The 22,705-nt window shown below is 35.0% G+C and overlaps 2 protein-coding genes across 3 annotated transcripts in view; both read left to right on the top strand.

Moving 5' to 3' along the window:
• LOC149807452 (heparan sulfate glucosamine 3-O-sulfotransferase 1-like) overlaps positions 1-22,705 on the top strand; it is a 219,137-nt gene that overhangs the window by 76,421 nt on the left and 120,011 nt on the right. The gene's annotated exons all lie outside the window — the stretch shown is intronic.
• LOC149807454 (heparan sulfate glucosamine 3-O-sulfotransferase 5-like) overlaps positions 1-22,705 on the top strand; it is a 125,461-nt gene that overhangs the window by 1,352 nt on the left and 101,404 nt on the right. The gene's annotated exons all lie outside the window — the stretch shown is intronic.

Here is a 22,705-nt window from a genome sequence, read left to right on the forward strand (position 1 = left end):
GAAATTACCTGACATCGGTGAATTCACACAGATTCTCATAACTCTATCAACTAAAGAAATACATGAAATTCTTAGAAACTTATTCCTATAAAAACAAGATGAATAATTCAAACAATTCGACAACCTTATATAAAGAAGATTATTGTATGAATTCCTATATATATATTCCTATATATATATATATATAAACTCAACACAGTTATATTTATATCTAGAGAATTGATCTACAAATTTAAACAACTTACACATTGCTAGAGCACATTGCTTATTGACTCTTTGTTAGAGCACATTGCTTGTAGACACTTTCTCAGAGCACATTGCTTGTAGACACTTTGTTAGAGCACATTGCTTGTAGACACTTTGTTAGAGCACATTGCTTGTAGACACTTTGCTAGAGCACTTTGCTTGTAGATACTTTGCTAGAGCACATTGCTTGTAGACACTTTGCTAGAGCACATTGATTGTAGACACTTTGCTAGAGCATTTGGCTTTTAGACACTTTGTTAGAGCACTTTGCTTGTAGACAATTTGCTAGAGCACATTGCTTGTAGACACTTTGCTAGAGCACTTTGCTTGTAGACACTTTGCTAGAGCACATTGATTGTAGACACTTTGCTAGAGCATTTGGCTTTTAGACACTTTGTTAGAGCACTTTGCTTGTAGACAATTTGCTAGAGCACATTGCTTGTAGACACTTTGCTAGAGCACTTTGCTTGTAGACACTTTGCTAGAGCACTTTGCTTGTAGACACTTTGTTAGAGCACTTTGCTTGTAAACATTTTGCTAGAGCACTTTGCTTGTAGACACTTTGTTAGAGCACATTGCTTGTAGACACTTTGCTAGAGTACATTGCTTGTAGACACTGATAGAGCACTTTGCTTGTAGACACTTTGCTAGAGCACTTTGCTTGTAGACACTTTGTTAGAGCACTTTGCTTGTAGACACTTTGTTAGAGCACTTTGCTTGTAGACACTTTGCTAGAGCACTTTGCTTGTAGACACTTTGTTAGAGCACATTGCTTGTAGACACTTTGCTAGAGCACATTGCTTGTAGACACTTTGTTAGAGCACTTTGCTTGTAGACACTTTGAGCACATTGCTTGTAGACTCTTTGTTAGAGCACATTGCTTGTAGACACTTTCTTAGAGCACATTGCTTATAGACTCTTTGTTAGAGCACATTGCTTGTAGACACTTTGTTAGAGCCCATTGCTTGTAAACACTTTGCTAGAGCACATTGACAGTTTAAACAGTCTTGTCCAGGAAAACTTGTTGAAAAATGGTGCAGAAATAGGAGAACTCATTTCAAAACCAGTTGGGTTATTTGTCTGGTTTGCATGGGATCTCATTTTACAAACTGAAACTAAATAGGTAGCAGTAATTTTCTCCTTGGTTTCATTGCCATTTTGTCAGGATGAAAAAACACAAATAGCCAGTACACATACAAATTCTTATTCCAGCATGGACCCACCATTCATGGGAACCATTGGTATTCACACATAAGATGTTTCTAATTTTGATATTGAATTTTACTTTGTTTAATATTGAGTATATAATGATAATTCAGAATTTTATTATTGACTATTATTTGTTTAATAATGAGTATTATTTGTTTTATATTGTGTACTATTTTGTAATATTGAGTATTTGTTTAAGACTAAATATTTTTTGCTTAATATTGAGTATTATTTGTTTGATATTGAGTTATTTGTTTAATACTGAATATTATTTGTTTAATATTGAGTATTTGTTTAATATTGTGTAATTCTTTTGATATTTAGTATTATTTTTTATATTGAGTATTTGTTTAATATCGAGTATCAAATATTGATTATTACTTGTTTAATATAATATTGAGTATTATTTGTTTAATATTGAATATTATTTGTTTAATATTGAGTAATATTTGTTTAATATTGAGTACTATTTATTTATTGTTGAGTATTAATTAATATTGAGTATTGTTTAATATTGAATATTATTTATTTAATACTGAGTATTTGTTTGTTTAATAATGAGTATTATTTATTTATTGTTGAGTATTATTTGATATTGAGTATTATTTGTTAATATTGAATATTATTTGTTTAATATTGAGTATTATTTGTTAAATATTGAGTATTATTTGTTTAATATTTAATATTATTTGTTTAATGTTGAGTATTATTTTGTTTAATATTCAGTATTGTTTGTGATCTTGAGCATCAGATAAAGCTCAATATGTCATGCTTCATCTTAGAACAAACTTACAGATGAAATAGGTTCATACCTGTCAGTCATAAATTTTGTGGAAGATTTAGTTTCTTAAGGGTAGTTAAGTTTTGTCATTAAATTGGTACATAGTATGTTTCAGGTAACTTGAGAAAGTTTTAAAGTACAACTTTTGCTGAAGTTGGTAATTGAGGTTTCATGCTTTGGCATCTTTTACTTACCTTTCAGGATATGACCCTGGAATCAAGTTGCGGTAAATTACAAGTTTGACATAGACAAGATGAAATCTTTAATATGAAGGGGATTCAGTGTCCAATCGTTTCTTGTATTTTCTTTATATAAAGGGGATTCAGTGTCCAATTTTTTCTTGTATTATCTTTGTATGAAGGGGATTCTGTGTCCAGTCTTTTCTTGTATTATCTTTGTATGAAGGGGATTTTGTGGCCCATCTTTTCTTGTATTATCTTTGAATGAAGGGGATTCCATGTCCAATCTTTTCTTGTATTATCTTTGTATGAAGGGGATTCTGTGTCCAATCTTTTCTTGTATTATCTTTGTATGAAGGAAATTCAGTGTCCAACCTTTTCTTGTATTATCTTTGTATGAAGGGGATTCAGTGTCCAATCTTTTCTTGTACTACCTTTGTGTGATCTCACCCTCTGTGACCAAGGAATGTCTCACTAGGCCAGTAGCTGCATCACATCTGGATATATTGGTAAATGCAAGTCATGGGATGGTAGAACTGAACCTAGATGAAGTACTCTAAATCATATATACACTGTTCTTATTAATAGATGAGAGTCACGATCACTGATACCATATATACTCACTTATAAGTTGAGTCAAAGTGGAGAAAAAAATTCTGATCTGCCATCACATAATGTGTCTGCAGATCAGGGTCTATGTTGTTTGCTATACCGATTACTCCAAACAAACAGCACAGACCCAGATCTGCTGCTGCATTATGTGATGGTAGATCTGGGTTTGTGCAGTTTGCAGTTGGTCTCATAAGTAAGTATACACTGTAATGGAAGGTAAAGTTCTATTTTGATGACTAAAAATGATGCTTTGGACATGGTGGATTATTGTAGCCGAACAGCAAAGTTAGATCTGTTATTGTAAAATAATTGTCCTTGTTTGAGAGATAACCTTTAAAATCAAATTAAAAATAAAAAATAAAAATACTCGAAAAATGGGTTTGAGGATAAATATGTATCAGTAGGTAAGTATTATATTTGTAATCTCATCTCCAATTATTGGGGCCCTTGATGGCTGAGTGGTCCAGGGTGCTTGTCTTCACAGATTACACACATATCTTAGCTGAGACTTTGGTTTGGCTAAATGTGGGTAATGTGAGAAAGCAATGCCAGTAGTTTCAAAGGGATAAGTCTTTCTTCCCGGGATTTTCTCGGGTTCTTCCTCTGCCAAATATATTGTTCCCAATGTATAGCCTACCATGTGCAGAAAATGGCATTAAATCCAAACAGAAAAGCCAACGATAAAAAACATCTCCATTGCCAACATTTGAAGTGAATGTGAAATGCATCTTTAAAATAATTGAGCAAGCCAGCTGGCATTTACAGAATTAAGTTCTCAGTAATTGCCTTTCAAGTTTGAAAATTACTTTAAATAATCACTGTAAAGTAGCAGAATTTCAACAATGTAATTTTAATTTACTTTGGATATTAGAAATGAGGACATGGGGGAGGGGGGTTAGGAGGAATTCAGTGGTTTTTGTTGCAAGACATTTTTCTAAATTAGTACTTTAAAGAACTATATATATATATATATATATATATATATATATATATATATATATATATATATATATATATATATATATATCCTGAAGAAAACATGAGAAACACACAGGAACCATTGTCTTTGAGAAGTGGCAAAATGGATTTTGGTGTGGATACACTATCCTCCTTGATTGACTGTTATAAAGTGTATGCAAATGAATCCGAATAAATGAAGCTAAATATATGGGTATATACTAAATGCCTATCCTTAATTGAAATGAGATCTTTCTTGTGAAGAATTTTTTATATATATGAGGCTGTGAGTTGTTGAAGTGATGGTTGAGGTTGGCAGCATTTGAATTAAAACAAGAAAAATAGGAGACACCTGTAACCTCATCCTATGCTTTTAGCATGTTGGGTGAAAGTGAGGCTGTTCCAATTTGGGAATATGAAAATTTTCTGTTTACAGGAATATACAACTTTCCAATGTGGATTTGATTTCTTCTGAAACCTCCACACCCTATGAAACAAATTTGCAATTTGTCTTAAATAAAATTGATAAATTTCTCCATTTAATTTGTCACTTATTAATACTATGACTTTTGGTAATGTTTTTGTATGTTGCACATCTTTCACGTTCATTGGATATTCTTTCTTGATCAATGAATAACAATAAAGAAGTCAGTTGTGATCAGCTATGGAACTAGACCTTGGTCACTCAGTCAGCCAGCTGTTCCCCTTGTCAGACATCATCATACAGCAATTACCCCTCTTATGATCACCCTTAATTCTGCATCAAAAAGCTGGCCCTATCAAAGGGGTGACTCGGGGGTGGGGGGGCACAATTGTGTAAATATAACAATTTGGTTCTGAGGAAGGTGCCTCAGATCAAGTTTGTGGACTGTCTTAAGAGTGGTGTCAAGTTTGGGATCACTGTTCTGCTTTTATCAGTGATAAATGATCTTTGTGTCACACTTTCTAAACTTCTCAAGTAAACTGTGATAGGATTAAATGATTATCTCTGTGTTTGGGATAATTCTATTTTTTTCCACAGAAATGAATCCTTTATGTCATTTTGACAAGGCTTTTGTATAGCTTAAATCCATTTCTTCTTAGAGAAGAAACTTCACTTTGTATCTATTACCTCTTGACCACTTCAAGAAGGGATTGCACCTTCTTGACACCTTTGGTTGTACATTCCTTGGATTAATTTTTTGATAGATTTGTCCTTTAAGCTTCGGTCTTTGCTTGACTTGATAATTATATTCTAACAAATCTCTTTTCTCATGGCTTAAAACTGTTTCGGTTTATTCAAGTTCTTGAAAAATGGCTGGAGTGAAATCCTAGTGTAGTTTGGAAATGAAAGAAAATGACTGCCTAGCAACCTGTTAAGGAATAACAAGCTTTAAGTTTAATCTGATGGAATCATGCTGGTTGAACTGGCATAGCAGTGAGGCATAATGTATTTGTGAGACCTTGCCATGCTAAAATAAGTAACATATTTATGAATCCTTACCATGTTAAAACGAGTCAACAAGATAACGTGTAAATTTCATTACTGAATCCTCTTGGAATATGAACCAGATGAAAAAAAGTATTTTTTTTCTTGCATTTAAATCTGAAAAGACATGTAAAGAAAGTAAAAGCTTTTACTGCTTCATTTGAGGGATGAGTCACCATTGCACTTTTATCTGGACTTAAAATCTTTAATCATCAAACTCTTGCATTGGAAGTTTCCATTTTCTTATAGGAGGAAACTGTATAAAGATTAGACATCTATAAAGAAAAAACAATGCTAACTGGATTCAGTTTCAATTTTTTTATATCCCTTGTTATTTTTTATTCTTATTTATTCCTTCCTTAAGTCTTTCAGGATATAATATTTCAATATTCAAAATCTGAAGAGGCATTTGCAAATCTGGGAATATAATGTTTTTGTGTATGCTGCTTTGTGTCAGAGTACAGATAATAGATAAAGCCAAGAATAGTTGCTTTCTCCTTAACCATAATTATAATGCATGCTCAGCAGCTGCTCTTATTTTTCTTTATCTGTACAGTTTTTGGGTCTGTGCTGATGAAAATCATTACAAGAGGTTCTGTGTTTCTATCCTTTAAAAAAAATGTCACACAGGGATCGATTCATTTTTGACGTCTGCTTACTCATTACACATAAGATCTAAACATATGTGTAGTCAAAATCCATGGCCTAAATTCCAGTACAACGATTAAACATATTAACAAGACATTAGGAAAGATTAATCCAGGAAATAATGCCAGACATTTGGTAGTTTTCATTATGAACTGCTCTAGTTGCAGGAATATCAATGAACACAATTGTACATGAATTTGGAAGACCTTGAGGCACATGATGGAGATGGTTTGGCTGCCTCTATAGCATTCCCATATTTATTTATAACACTTTTCATGGAAGCCATCAAAGTGACCAATGTTATAAGTGAGGGACTGTTACATTGAGGTATGTTTCAACAAAGCTGTTTCAAATAACAATATATGTGGTTCTCATTATCGAAGAAGTAAATGTAGGTGAAATAAATGAAGTACATGTAGATATAGAAGCCAAGTTGAATGAATTGAATATGATCTGCAGACTGATCCACATTATAACATTAAAAGGACAGTGGTATACTGAGAAACATTGTGGTAATTAACCTTAACCATTAGACATGTACTGTCAGCCATGTTAAAACTTACTGCTCTGGTCAATCTAATACACTGTATGCCTTTGAGTTGTACAGCATTTCAAGACCATTTTGCAGTACTACATCAGTTCCTTCCACTTTACCAACTATTGCTCTACCAGAGATGTTTAAGTTACCATATGTACTTGCTTATAAGTTAAGTCAAGTTGCAAACAGCAAAGATCCTGATTTGCCAAAACATAATGCACCTGCAGATCAGGGTCTATGTTGTTTGTTCTACTGATTACATCTAACAAACTGCACAGACCATTATGTGACAGCAGATCTGGGTCTGTGCAGTTTGAAGTTGGAATTGACTTATATGCGAGTATAGATGGTATTGTAAACATGGCACTTGGGAAATTAAACCTCAAATGAAATGAGTGTATGATAGCATCTGTCTAAACACTACTAGGGTCTTCTCTGCTTAGTGGCAGCATACATTATTGTATATGTTAATTCTGAGATGAAAAGTAAGAATAAATGAGGCAGTCTCAACCTCTAGTCTTCGTAGACTGTCAAAAGTATATAACAATGAAACATTTCTAAAACTGATTGAATTATAAAATTTTAATCTTTGCTGGTGAATGAAACTGACTTTACAAAGTATGGAAAAGGCATGTCGTTTATCTTTTTGAAGAAAACTAGATTTTATACATCCCATTGCTCTCTTTTAAGCTGCATGAGATTGGTCACTAAATTTACTTTTGTCAAATACCTTTTTCATTCTTGGTCATTTCTTAGTTATTTATTTGTCATTTTTTATATTTGTGACTTGAAAGCTGCAGACATAGTATATATTTGTTCTTTGAAGTACATTTAATATTATTTTGCATCTTGACAAACTTGCAAGAAACCAAGTCTGAGTTCCTCAAATTCAAATAATAATAATAATAATAATAATAATAATAATAATAATTATTATTATTATTATTATTATTATTATTATTATTATTATTGGAGTTATACATGTATAATTACTTTTAAATATTCTCCCTTGTCTAAACGTTGGTATGCTAGCAAGATGGAAGCTGGCAAAACAGCCACTCTCTGTGTAATATTGTATATTATCATGCATTACATAAATGCAAAGCTGAATTTAATCTTTAATCTCCATGCATGAGAGCATCCTCAATGCTTGATTAAGGATTATTCATATCCAGATCATGACATTACTGGTAATAAAAGAAAAAGAAAAAAAGGGTGAATTCTGGGACCTTTAGGAATTTTCTTACAAATAGAAATAATAGTAGATGGAAACTTTCGGCCATCAGAGGAAACTTCAGTCCTCACAAATCATTGCCTTTGAACATGATCATGGCTGCCAGCTACAATGTGATTGCCATTCATTTCCGGTCACTATGCATTTTGGCAGCTAAGATGGCTTGTGCCAGAAAGGAGCTGCCTGGAATCCAGATTTGTTTACTGGTCAAGTGAAAGCTATGCTCAGGGTAAAGTGCAGATAAGCCTTACCATACAACATGTATTTGTATCTTGTCTTTGTACAATAGGGCATACTCTTGAATGACTTATACAACATGTATTTGTATCTTGTCTTTGTACAATAGGGCATACTCTTGAATGACTTATACAACATGTATTTGTATCTTGTCTTTGTACAATAGGGCATACTCTTGAATGACTTATACAACATGTATTTGTATCTTGTCTTTGTACAATAGGGCATACTCTTGAATGACTTATACAACATGTATTTGTATCTTGTCTTTGTACAACAGGGCATACTCTTGAATGACTTATACAACATGTATTTGTATCTTGTCTTTGTGCAACAGGGCATACTCTTGAATGACTTATACAACATGTATTTGTATCCTGTCTTTGTACAACAGGGCATACTCTTGAATGACTTATACAACATGTATTTGTATCTTGTCTTTGTACAACAGGGCATACTCTTGAATGACTTATACAACATGTATTTGTATCTTGTCTTTGTACAACAGGGCATACTCTTGAATGACTTATACAACATGTATTTGTATCTTGTCTTTGTACAACAGGGCATACTCTTGAATGACTTATACAACATGTATTTGTATCTTGTCTTTGTACAACAGGGCATACTCTTGAATGACTTATACAACATGTATTTGTATCTTGTCTTTGTACAACAGGGCATACTCTTGAATGACTAGCACTTAACAACTATTTCAGTTGCTTTCTTATCATCATGGCAAGAATGTCACTTAGTAACATAACATAGGTAAATACACAGCATGGAAGTGGATATGAATCTTCAGCCTGTTTTCTGTAATTAAGAATCTTGTTAACTGGTCTTCAATAGGCTGTGTTACAGTTGATTCATTCACTTCAAGTTGATTCAGTAGACTGTGTTACAGTTGATTTTCGCACTTTAAGGCAGCTTGTACTAGAGATAGTGTCCACCTCACCCCCCAGTGACTTCATTCAGGATTCAAAAGTTAGATAACTGTCTACACATCCAGAAAAAATTTCATACTAGATATGACCACTCTCCCTCATACAGCATAGATGAGTTCAATCACAGGAGGGTTTCATCAGTTTTTGAGATGAATTTCTCTTGATATGTGTTTGCTTGTAGAATATATTTCTGGAAAAGATGCAATGCAGTACAGTTGCAAATCTTGAGAGGAGCATGTGCATTTACATGTTCCACATAAAACCAGCCAAACACTCAACTACCATATGTACTCATATGTAGTTAATTACAAGTCAAGTCAAACTGCAAACAGCAATTATCCTGATCTGCCATAGCATAATATGCCTGCAGATTAGAGTCTGTGTTGTTTGTTCTACTGATTATTCCAAACAAAATGTACAGATCCAGATAACCACAGCATTAAGCACCAGCAGAACTGGATCTGTGCAGTTTGCAGCAGGAAGCAAATATATATGATTCATTTCATGCTGGATGCTGCTACACAATGACTGAAGCGCACAGGTCAATGAAAATATACAAGCTGTTTAAGTACTACCTGAGGGGAATAACAGTTCATCTTGTAATGCAAGAGCGTGCAAATAAGATTTGGCTGAAAGTATGATAATTAATTTAGCATTGTAAGTCCAGGCACTGATTTTTAAACATGCATTACTCAGTGACCAGTGAATAAACTGATGTGATCTATCACTATTTGTCAATAAATACGTTGATGCAGTCACACTTGGGGCCCCGAGTGGCCGAGTGGTCTAAAGCGCTCTCCGTTACAGATCACTGCCATCTCACCTCTGTCTGCGTGGGTTTGAGTCTACGATTCGGCCAGTGTGGGTATGTGAGAAAGCTTGCTAGTAGCTTCTCGTGGGTCGGTGGTTCTTTCCGGGGTTTTCCTGGGTTCTTCCTCCACCATTAATACTGGCTGCCATGTATAGCCTATCATGTGCTGAAAAATGGTGTTAAACCCCACAACAACAACAACAACAACAGCAGTCACACTTAGCTATTAAGCAATGGGTGATGCATGGTCAAAGTAAGGTAAATATGGTAGTGACAGGACAGGAAAGTAATGATAGGAAAGGTAGAAATAAGTAAAAGAGTGTCAGTGTACATTTTTGTCCCTTCATAATCAGACCAGTCTGACTAACATAGCAGTGGTTAGATAAGGAACCTCAGCCTGCATAGCCCTGAGAGTCACTCGGTCTTACTTGTAGCTGACTCGTTCATTAGAATGTGATTTTGCAAAGCTCCTAATTGTGAGATACCAAGTAAGGAGCTTCTGCATTGTAGCTCTATGGGTGTAGATTGTGCTGAAAATAAGGGTGTGGATTGTGCTAAGATTATGCATAAGGAGTCTGTGTAACTAGGTGGGAGTACATTGTGCTAAGACTAAGGGTGTAGATTGTGCTATGACTAAGGATGTAGATTGTGTTAGACTAAGGGTGTAGATTGTGCTAATACCAGGGGTGTAGATTCTGTTACATTAATGGTGTAGTTTGTGCTAAGACTAAGGGTGTAGGTTGTGCTAAGGGTGTGGATTGTGCTTAGACTATGAGTTTAGATTGTGCTAAGACTAAGGGTGTGGATTGTGCAAAGACTATGGGTGTAGATTGTGCAATGACTAAAGGTATAGATTGTGCTAAGACTATGGGTGTAGACTGTGTTAAACGATGGGTGTAGGTTGTGCTATAACTAAGGGTGTAGATTGTGCTAAGACTGGGTGTAGATTGTACTAAGATTATGGGTGTAGATTGTGTTACACTAAGGGTATAGATTGTGCTAAGACTCAGGGTGTAGGTTGTGCTAAGGGTGTGGATTGTGCTTAGACTATGGGTGTAGATTGTATTAAACTATGGGTGTAGATTGTACTAAGACTATGGGTATAGATTGTGTTAGACTAAGGGTGTAGATTGTGTTAGACTATGGGTGTAGGTTGTACTAAGGGTGTGGATTGTGCTTAGACTATGGGTATAGATTGTGTTAGACTAAGGGTATAGATTGTGCTAAGACTAAGGGTGTAAGTTGTACTAAGGGTGTGGATTGTGCTTAGACTATTCGTATAGATTGTGTTAGACTAAGGGTATAGATTGTGTTAGACTAAGGGTATTGATTGTGCTAAGACTATAGGTGTAGATTGTTTTACACTAAGGGTATAGATTGTGCTAAGACTAAGGGTGTAGGTTGTGCAAAGGGTGTGGATTGTGCTTAGACTATGGGTGTAGATTGTATTAGACTAAGAGTGTAGACTGTGCTAAGACAATGGGTATAGATTGTGTTAGACTAAGGGTATAGATTGTGCTAAGACTAAGGGTGTAGGTTGTACTAAGGGTGTGGATTGTGCTTAGACTATGGGTATAGATTGTGTTAGACTAAGGGTATAGATTGTGCTAAGACTAAGGGTGTAGGTTGTACTAAGGGTGTGGATTGTGCTTGGACTATGTGTATAGATTGTGTTAGACTAAGGGTATAGATTGTGTTAGACTAAGGGTATAGATTGTGTTAGACTAAGGGTGTAGATTATGTTAGACTATGGGTGTAGATTGTTCTTAGACTAAGGGTGTAGATTGTGCATAGACTATGGGCGTAGATTGTGTTAAACTATGGGTATAGATTGTGCAATGACTAAAGGTATAGATTGTGCTATGACTAAGGGTGTAGATTGTATAAGACAAAGGTTGTAGATTGTGCTAAGACTATGGGTGTAGATTGTGTTAAACTATGGGTGTAGGTTGTGCTATGACTAAGGGTGTAGATTGTGCTAAGACTGGGTGTAGATTGTACTAAGATTATGGGTGTAGATTGTGTTAGACTATGGGTGTAGAATGTGTTAAGACTATGGGTGTAAATTGTGTTAGACTATATGTATAGATTGTGTTAAGACTATGGGTGGAGATTGTGCTAAGACTAGTGCGTGGTTTGTGCTAAGACTATGGGTGTAGATTGTATTAGACTAAGGGTATAAATTGTGTTAGACTATGGGTGTAGATTGTGTTAAGAGTATGGGTGTAGATTGTGCAAAGGCTAAGGGTGTGTATTGTGTTAAACTATGGGTGTAGATTGTGCTATGATTAAGTGTGTAGATTGTGCTAAAACTATGGGTGTAGATTGTGTTAGACTAAGGATGTAGATTGTGTTAGACTAAGGGTGTAGATTGTGTTAGACTAAGGATGTAGATTGTGTTAGACTAAGGACGTAGATTGTGTTAGATTAAGGGTGTAGATTGTATTAGACTAATGGTGTATGTTGTGTTAAGACTATGGGTGTAGATTGTGCTAAGAATTTTGATTGAAGCCAGGGAAAGGGGGTGATTTTGCACAAATTTAATATAAATCCAGGGTTGTGTGTCTCATAGTCATATAATCAACATATGAGATGCAATGACCCAAGCATAAAAATATGAAATATGTCAGTCTGGGACCTGTGGATGATGCCCCAGGGTAATTCCCTTCCCCTCTCCAGAATTTAGTCGCTGAGTCATAACACTGAAACTTTTGAGAGCACCACCACATATATTTATATGTCTCACTACCAAAATTCAGGTACAACTATGCTCAGTAGAATAATTTTTTTCTTTCAGAAATCAGAAAGTAGACATAGTTGTGAAAAGTCTTCAAAATGGGCTGATTTTGTTTAAATGTGTTTAAAACAGCAGGAAACTCACCCTAAATCAAGGAGAAACTTTTGCCAATTTAGTGTTTCCAGATCATTCTAATGATTGTATTACCCACCTGTGAAACTGTGACCTTTACACTCCTCCACAAAGCAGGGGCAAATCCAAGAATATTGTCATTGAGAGGGTGTACACAACTAGAGAAGGGATCTGTCAAATAGAACCACTTTTGGAAGCCAGGGGCTGAAGCCCCCGGAAGCTCCTGCACTTTAAGCACCTCCCAAGCCTAACTTTAGTCATTTAACTGTAAAGAAAGCTTGCTGTAGAAAATTTTCCAGTTGTTTGGGCTTGGCACCCCCCCCACCTTTTTTTTTTTCTCTTCTCTCCTCCCATTTGGATCAGCCCCTGTCATGGAGGCTACATCCCAGTTGTGAAACTGTCATTGTCATCTACACATACATCCTTGTGAACATTGTTCCAAAACTTATAATGCTGTCTGGTTGTGTAAATGGGGTTAATATTATAATGTAATGAAGGGATGGATACATGGTCATATCACAGTATACTACAAAGTGTGGATATAATCCATCCACATTGTTAGATATCCCCCAAGTGTTTTTATGTTAGATTCATGATTTTGCATCTTTATTGTACAAAATTATTACTTTTTGTCACATATGGTATATTTAATGTCAGTATATTGCAGCATCTGTAGAAAAATGTTGGGAATGCCAATTGTGTTTTATTTGGATAAATATTGTAGGGGTCATTTGTAACCCAAGAGCCCTTTAAGAAACTCTAAATTCCAAAGGGAGTGGGAGGTGGATCCCAAACCATTAATCACCCATGACAGATTTAACACTGCACTGTCCATTGTATTCTCTGGAGTTCAAAGTCCAGGTTCTTTATGGAGAACAGACTCAGTGTAACCCTGGTTGTAGTTATATGCATTGAGGTGATCTTCTTTCAGTTAAAATAACTGACATGTGTATGTCATAAGTTCATGTGATGGTTGGCCTGGATATAGAAATTTAAACAAAGGGCCATTTTTTTTTATTTACTAGAGAATGTATGGTAGGTCAGTCCAGCAGGGAAGGGCCAATTATATTTGTGCTAGGATGGCATCTGGACCATTTCATTACTACTTCCTTTGGGGCTTTTGTTTTAAATGGAGAGAACTTAATTAGTGAGGACCACTAGTTGTCTAGGATCTCCTGACTGTACACTACTAAGACCTGAGCCTAAAGGAATATATTAAGCAAAAATGCAGAGGATTTCTTTGGTAGAAATACATGGTAAGATAGAACTTTTTTCTGTGAGTTGTTTTGGGTGTGTTGGTTGTTTTTGTTTACCTGGCCATCATTATGGTTGTTGTTGTTGTTTTTTTGGTGTATCTCGTCTGTTGTGCTATTGTTGACTGTGTTGGGGGCCTGGTCTGTTAAGCTGTTGTTGGCAGGTCTTGCTAGTGTTTGCTTGAATTTGTGTTGTCACTTTCCTTCCAGGGTAGGGATGATGTTACTTATAATCATCTCCTTCAGGCTGGATTTGATTTTTCGTGTTTTAGGAGTGTCTTTGTTCATAGTCTGCTCGTCATTGTACTTTGCAGTTTTTTTCACCAGCTTCTTCTTCTTCCGTCTTTGTGTTGTTGCTTGTATCCTGGGAGTTTTCATGTCTTCATCCGTGTTAATATCTGTCCCGGTCTCAGTCATGGTTGAGGTTCCCAGTTTTGACTGTTCCTTTGCTTCGTGCTTGAAAATCATTCTCTTTGTTTTGGAGAACTGGTCTGTATGCGCTTTGCACCCTTTTTTCCTTTGGTCGGTGTCGCTATCTCCATGGGTACCTCCATGTTTGTTTCAGTAGTAGGTGTGTCAGTATTGTTTTCTGTGAGTGTGTTAGTGATGAGTGTGTTAGTGATGAGTGTGTTAATGATGAGTGTTGTTATTGATGAGTGTGTTAGTGATGAGTGTGTTAGTGATAAGTGTTGTTATTGATGCTTCTGCCATCACCTTCGAGGTGTCAACAAATTATGAAGTAGTGGAGATTGTTTTTCTTCCCAGTAAATTGTATTCCTTAATTCCTCAGTACAGAGTGTTTAGTTTCACAAATGCCATTAAAACAAACATTTTCACAGGACTGATTTTCTTTGTTACTAGGCCAACAGAGAAACACAATAATTCCCCAAAAAAATGATATGACAGCTTTTCCAGCTAATAAATATTTCTGTTGCAGATGTGAATGTTTTATTGGTAGATTGTAAATCCTAGACATAACAAGAAATCTTCAACCATTCCTATGTTGTATTATTTTGAAAGTACCATTACACCACTTTTTACCATTGTACCATGTGCTCTGATACAAATGGGTCTGCATTATAAATCAGGCATGGTAGTGAGTGTGAATTGGTGATGACAGCTTGATCTGTTAAGCCAGCCTTGCTCTTTGACCTCCTGTCTAGCTATAGTCTTAATCAACTCTGGTAGTGGGGAGGGGGGTAGGATCTACTGTACATACTCCTTTATGAGTCAAAGCAAACTGCGAACAACAAAGATCCTGATCTGCTATAGTATAGTGCACCTGCATATCAGGGTGTATGATGTTTGTTTTACTGATTACTCCTAGCAGACTGCACAGACCCAGATCTGCCAGTGGATTATGCACTGGCAGTTCTGGATCTGTGCAGTTTGCAGTCAGTCTAGATTTTTTAAGTGAGTATATATGGCATTCATCTGAAGGTGTTGGAAAACTGAGATGTGAGAATTTTCCAGTGTAAACAACTCAAACTCCAGGGATGATTGCATATGGTAGATATGAGGTAACAAGGACTTTAGAGAAACAGCATTAATCACATCAGCCAAGGTTTTTTGGCAGTGTAGGTGCCTCAAGTTTAGTGAACTGGGGAGTTTGGTGAAAGGTAAACATTAACATGTGGCTTTCTGCAAGTGAGATGATTGGACAGTCCATTGGAAAATTGTAGATGAAGAGTTCTATGGCCCTTTCTGAAATTTGCATGAAGCCCCGCCTATGTTGATTTACATAAGATCTTTATTAATGAAGAAAAAATAAATAAATCTGACAAACTTGTCATTCATACAAATGCAGAGTTATTTTGAAAATTCAAGCAAAATTAAAACAGTAGTTTCTGGAATATTTTTATATTCCTATAATTTAGTCCAGTTTGTGGGAACATTTTCTTTATGTTCTTCCATGGTTTTTTCCTTCAGGCTATTGATTATTTTTTTTTAAAATTTAGCTAATGTCAGCCACCTGTGACAATACCTATCAAAATACAGCTATCCACACCATGTCTATGCTAATAGCATGGTATCCCTCCCCTCCTATAGTAGCCCTCTCATAGCCTAATAGCCCTCCCATAGTCTGATAGCCATTTCATAACCTGGTAGCCCTCCCATAGTCCAGGAGCCCTCTCATATCCTGATAGCTCTCCCATTGGCCATAGATAATTAGATAAGTGGGTGCTATACATGGCTGATTGACATGTCTGAAAGGTCTTTACTGTGGTGGGGGGTGTGAGGGTGGGGCATCCACACCTAAGGAAAATTCAGTGTCAACTACATCAGAAAGCTTGAATCATTACAGAGGGGCTTTAATCACTGCTTACAATTTACCTGTATTATATGTACTATATAATAAAACTTTTGATAATATAGTACATGTACGACTTGAAGTTAAATTCTAAGCGATGATACGAACCCCTGTGCATCATTATTTCGAAATTTGTTGACAGACAGTGAATGAGTTTGTAATGGTTATTACTTTTCTCTTTGCTTTCTTGATATGCTCTTTATTACAGTATAGATTTTTTTTACTGCAGACTTGATTAGCCAAGTCATGTAAGAAGTCAATCCTTAATTTTGCCCTATTTTTCCATTGTATGCTATTGAACTTTCTGTGGAAAATTAATCCTCTAGCCACCATGTGTCACAGCATAAATCCACCATTAATGGGTGCATTTTGATGATGTGACCAAATTTGAATATTCCTTGCATATTTATTCATTTTTGCATCAACATTGCACATAAATTACAAAATTAACCATTCCTTGACAATTTATAAGAAATTTCCAAATCCCTTGTTAAGTTACTGATGACGGGTACTGGTTTTATACATGCCTGAAGGGAATGGACTGAAAAAAGAAAGGCAAAACTGTCAAAAAAATTCTCTATTCCAATCTCCATACAGGCCATGTAGTTATGAATTTGTCAAACAATTGAAATGAAATATTTGGTACAAAGTTGCCAGTATATGACATCTAGCAAAAGGCACACAAAAAATATGTGCATTTCCTTTGTGTTTAAAATAGATGTAGGTACCTAGTTTTTTTAAAACTATTATATGTATATAGTCCTTATTTTATGAAGGTAGGTGTTTGGTGCATGTTTGGAATGATAGTGCTTGATCACAGTAAGAATACTCACACTAATAAAGCCATATAATCGAATGCATCCTGAATTAGTCCTGGTCATTAATCTCCTTGACTTTACTCTAAACAGTGTGTGAATAATGTTAGATTAAGACTTAGTCCAATATCAAATGTTTATGTTTCACACATTTAAAAAATTACACCATTGAATTTTGGAGCATGCTATTAGTTCAAATCAGGGAGTAAATCATTTTTTTATATATATTATATTATCTAAATCTTTGGTATTTCTTCATCACTATGAATATACTTCATTTTTGCTGATTTTGCACTCTCATGAATAAGACTTACAAAAATGGTACTAACAGCTACCTCGCTTGGCGCTCAGCATTAAGAGGTTAGTATTAGGACTGGTCGGCCTGGTGTCAGATAATGTGACTGGGTGGGATATCGTGCTACATGTCTGTGGCATGATGCTTCAGTGCTGGACATCACTATAAACTGCCACGCTGCAGACATCGTAGCAATATGACTGAAAAATTGTTAAAGCTACGTTAAAAATCCAAAAATCACATCACTCACACTCTCATGAATGATAGCAAACAGTAGCATAAGACTATTTGTAAGCAAACAGTAGCATAAGAGTAAGCAAACAGTAGCATAAGAGTAAGCAAAAAGTAGCTTAATACTATTCATAAGCAAATATGGCATAAGAGTTAGCAAACAATAGCATAAGAGTTAGCAAACAGTAGCATAAGAGTAAGCAAACAGTAGCATAAGAGTAAACAAACAGTAGCTTAATACTATTCATAAGCAAACATGGCATAAGAGTTAGCAAACAATAGCATCAGAGTTAGCAAACAGTAGCATTAGAGTAAGCAAATAGTAGCATAAGAGTAAGCAAACAGTAGCTTAATACTATTCATAAGCAAACATGGCATAAGAGTTAGCAAACAATAGCATAAGAGTTAGCAAACAGTAACATAATACTATTAGTAAGCAAACAGTAGCATAAGAGTTAGCAAACAGTAGCATAAGAATAAGAAAACAGTAGCAAAACAGTAGCATAATACTATTAGTAAGCAAACATGGCATAAGAGTAAGCAAACATTACTAAAAGAGTAAGCAAACAATAGTAAAAGAGTAAGCAAACATTAGTAAAGAGTAAGCAAACAATAGTAACAGTTAGCAAACAATTGGAAAAGAGTAAGCAGACAGTAGCAGAATACTATTAGTAAGCAAACAGTAGTATTTTAGTCTAAGTTATAAATAATGCCAGATGAATTGCAACACATTTACTAACTTTCAATGTCTTCATTTCGGAAAGCTGTCATGTAGGAATATTTACCCATGACCAACATGTCATTTTAATTTCAGTTAACCATATAATTTCATTTGCAAGTCAATTTCAAATTAAAGAGGAATTCTGAAATTTGACAAATTTTATCTGTCAAAAAGAAGGCCTAAAAAGCCCAAGTCATTCAACATTCACTTGGTTCAAACATTTTACAATTTAATTTGTTGCCCAGATATATTTCCATAAACTAGAAAATAAATAGAAAATAAATACTCGTAAATGTTATTATTGCTCTTGATATTTTCATAAAAAATGACAAAAATGACCTTTTTTGAATACAGTATTTTCAAAAACTTGTCAGAAATATTGGCTGATTTTTTGTGATCTTGTCACACAAGTAGTTGTTTGGGGAAGAAGTATTTTTCTTTCATTAGTAATTAGGTCTAAATTAAGATCATAGTGATTACAAATTCAGTACATTTATTTCATTAAAACTGTAAATGTGTTATATGGCACCTCAGCACAATAGTGGCTACATTGTGCCATCTAAAGGTAAAGGTAAAAGAATAGGGGGAAAAAATCCATATATATGTGACCTTGAAGTACAAGGTAAAATGTAAAACTTTATCATGCTAAAATTCTGAAAAATTTATAAAAATTAAAAAAGGACATGCAGTGTATAAGTAGAGAAAGGTTCATACAGATGTTTGTCTACATTTCCTTTCTCTTCTGCTTCCTCAATTTTGTTGTAAAAGAAGAAAGAAAAAATCCTATGCAGTAAACTACATTATTTATTTTGAAAATATCAAAATAGACTGAAATTTGGTCATGATGAATGTGAGATTTGATTTATAGTGAAAATAAAAAAGAATTAGTAAATGAAAGAATACGTGAATGACAGTGAAGGAAACATTTCTTAATGTTGAGACTTGCCAGAATTCTATTCCAAGTCAGAATTTAATCTACCTGTCCATAGAGATTTTTCAGACTCATTCTCTCAGTAAATTTAACATTTTCATGAAAACACTTGTTTGCTGATCTGATTTACCATTTTTACTCACTTATGAGTCAAGTTGCAAACAACAGAGATCCTGATCTAATCTGCCTGCAGACCAGGGTCAATGTTGTTTGATCTACTGATTACTCTTAACAAACCGCATAGACCCAGATCTGCAAGTACGTTATGCAACAGATCTGGGTCTGTGCAGTTTGCAGTCAGACTCAACTTGTAAGTGAGAATAAATAGTACTAACACATGCTTTGAAAGTTCTGACCCCATTACATAATGCTGTATTACTTACGGAGAAACCTTTTTTTTAATTATTTTAAATGTATCCTGGCTGTATAAATCAACTTAAAATGTATTCACTTCTTAAATATAGATCATAAAATAAATACATGTAATTATAGTGATAAATTACTGCTTTATAATTGTATTACGAATGTAAATAATGCATTTTTTTCAGGGCATTTGGATTGTATAGTCATACCCAATTTTATCTTACTGCTTTATAATGATGAAGTCATGAAAACTTTTGTATTTGTAATGCAATGTAAGAAACCTCAAAATATTATAAAATTTGTGTAGTATTGTGGATGCTAATCACTGCAGCTTATTGGCAATGCAACCACCCAAGCACCATACTCATGGCAACTGGGTGGTGTAGGTGGCACCAGAAAACGGATGGGACCCTGGGTGTCTGAGTGATCTAAGGCACTAGCCTTTACAGATCATGCACATATCTTGCCTTTGTCCACATGAATTTGAGTCTTGGCTCAACCAGTGTGGCTCTGTGAGAAAGCATAAATCATCCACCCAAATCTGTGTTGATACTGATGGACAATATGTGGGTCTGATGTTGCCTTTTCATTAAAATGTGCAATTTTGCTGTATGCAAATCTTTCTGGAACAAACCTGCATATACTTTAGACACACACAGGTAATTGGTAAGAGCCATATCTAGCGTGAAATTCAAAATGGACATGGGACAGAGGCTTGTGCTATTACATTGGATTTACATGTCACCAAACGTAGGATCTGCTCTGAAAATATAATGTACATGCCACCAAAAGAAGCCTTCAGCTGATGGTAGCTCCACAGCCATATGAAATACTGGAAAAATGTATAAAATGTACAACAGTGTGTACAAGTAAAATTTTCAACAGATTTTTACATGTTTTAATGAATAGGCAATATCAGCACCTAAACCACCAATCAATATCGGGTGAGGGACTGATTTATCAACCTTAGTAGTACCTTCCATTAGATCATTCACTAAATATACTGGCAGTCATGTAAGGCATATCGTTTGCTAAATTTGCTGAAAATGGTGTTAAATCCTTTCACACCCACAAAAAGAAACAACACCAGAAAATAGACACAGAAACAATTTATTGGTATGATATTCAGCATTTGCTCTTATCATATATACTCACTTAAAGGTCATGTACTGCTGTAAACTGAGCTGACCTAGATCTGCCATCACATAATGTGCTGGCAGATCCAGATCTCTATAGTTTGCCAGGAGTAATAATTAGATTAAACAACATAGACCCTAATCTTCCAATACATTATGCGAGGGCAGATCAGAGTGTGCAGTTGGTCACTTGCAAGTTAGTATATACTGTATCTTTAGATGCCAGTTTGTCTCCAGATGTACCACCTCTTAGCCTGACCCAAATCAAGAAGTGTCTAAAGCTTATTTAACATTAGACCATTTGTCTCTTGTGAATTAGAAAACAATTTGAAGTAGAGACAGTGGCACTTCAGCCACATGTAATTGTTTTATTGAATAGGAATTGGAATCCATCAGACTCTCCAGTGATGTGTGATAATTGTCCAATCCAGTTGAAGCTCCTCTTCTTTTTGGAGGTTGGATTGTCTTATCTCTATAATCCCATATGCTCATGATGTACAAACATAGGCTAGATATTGCAGCATTTCAGCTTAATGAAGGTTGAACAAATTCAAATTGAATTGCTTTGATGTCTCAGACTGGAATCAATAGAATAATTGCAGGCAGCTTTTAGGATACCTGCACAATGAGAATTGGATTAGCACTATTATTTCCAGTGAATACATCCATTCATAGTTTTCACTGAATTCAGCTGCACTGAATAGTGAGGCAGATAAGAGCAGAAGCCAATAATTTGCAATGGTTTTGGAGTGTACACTATCTCCCAGCCTGTTGGATCTAGCTGTAAATTATAGGTGCACTGGGGTATGGTGGTTGGTGTTATTAATGAAAAGTTGTGATAGGTTTGACTGAGTGCATTCATTTTTAACCTAAAGTTGTTACTGCCTTTTGTTTGCCCAGTGTTATAGCATTATAAATAAATGTGAAACTTAATGACATTGATTGGTCTCAGATGTTGTTCATCCATATTTTCATTTTAAATGAGACAGGTAAAAGGCTCTAATTAACAAAACCAGCAGGTGATCTGATGATGACACATCATCATTTTGACTCTCTGCATTTAAGTGACTATTTACATCTGACTGCACTTTGGTCAGCAATGTTAGCAATGACCAAAAATAAACATCTTTAGCAGTTCAGTATTGACCCTATTGTTTGAGATAAATGCCCTCAGTATTGGTTTTTATAATGGCTCTACTGCGTAAATTGTCAAAAAATTATTTGTACTTTCATTTCCTGTTTGATTCAAAATGTCATATTATTCTGAAATTAAGCTTATGTTTAATTTAATAAGGTAGAAAATCGCATTTAAAGGCAACCAAACGTTGACATTTTAGGGGTTTCCTCATCTAAAAATAGAACTTGACTATTCTGATATGATCACATGTCCACATCAGAATAATAAACTACGCATAAACAGCATGGGAGTGGATGTTGATGCTTTCATGTTAATTTATGTGATGAAGACTATATACTATGTCTTTGACGTAAAGTGATACATGCAAAAAATGAACGAGTGTAAACTGAAAACAAATTCGTAAAGTTTGATTTCATGCTGAATGCATACACAATATACAGTAAAGAAATGTTGAGCAAAGTAACTGAATCATGGTTCAACACTAACAGTTCTTTGAATTAAACAATATTAATTACATGAGAAACAGTTTCTGGTTATGCCGATAGCATGCATTGTCAGTGATGCACTGTTATTGGTCAAAAGGATGAAAAATATGCTGACACCTTCACTCTCCATGTTGATTTCCAATAACGATAACTTTATTCATTATCATTGTGATTTAAATTTGTTGCAAGTATCGACAAGTAATTATAGTACCAAATACATTCTAGAGCATTAGTAATCAAGCATTTGTATAATGGTTTTGAGATGACCCTTGTTCTCTCATATCAACTTTAAA

Source organism: Sinohyriopsis cumingii, chromosome 1 (genome assembly GCF_028554795.1).
Source record: "Sinohyriopsis cumingii isolate HCF-2022 chromosome 1, ASM2855479v2, whole genome shotgun sequence".
Taxonomy (NCBI): Eukaryota; Metazoa; Mollusca; class Bivalvia; order Unionida; family Unionidae; genus Sinohyriopsis; species Sinohyriopsis cumingii.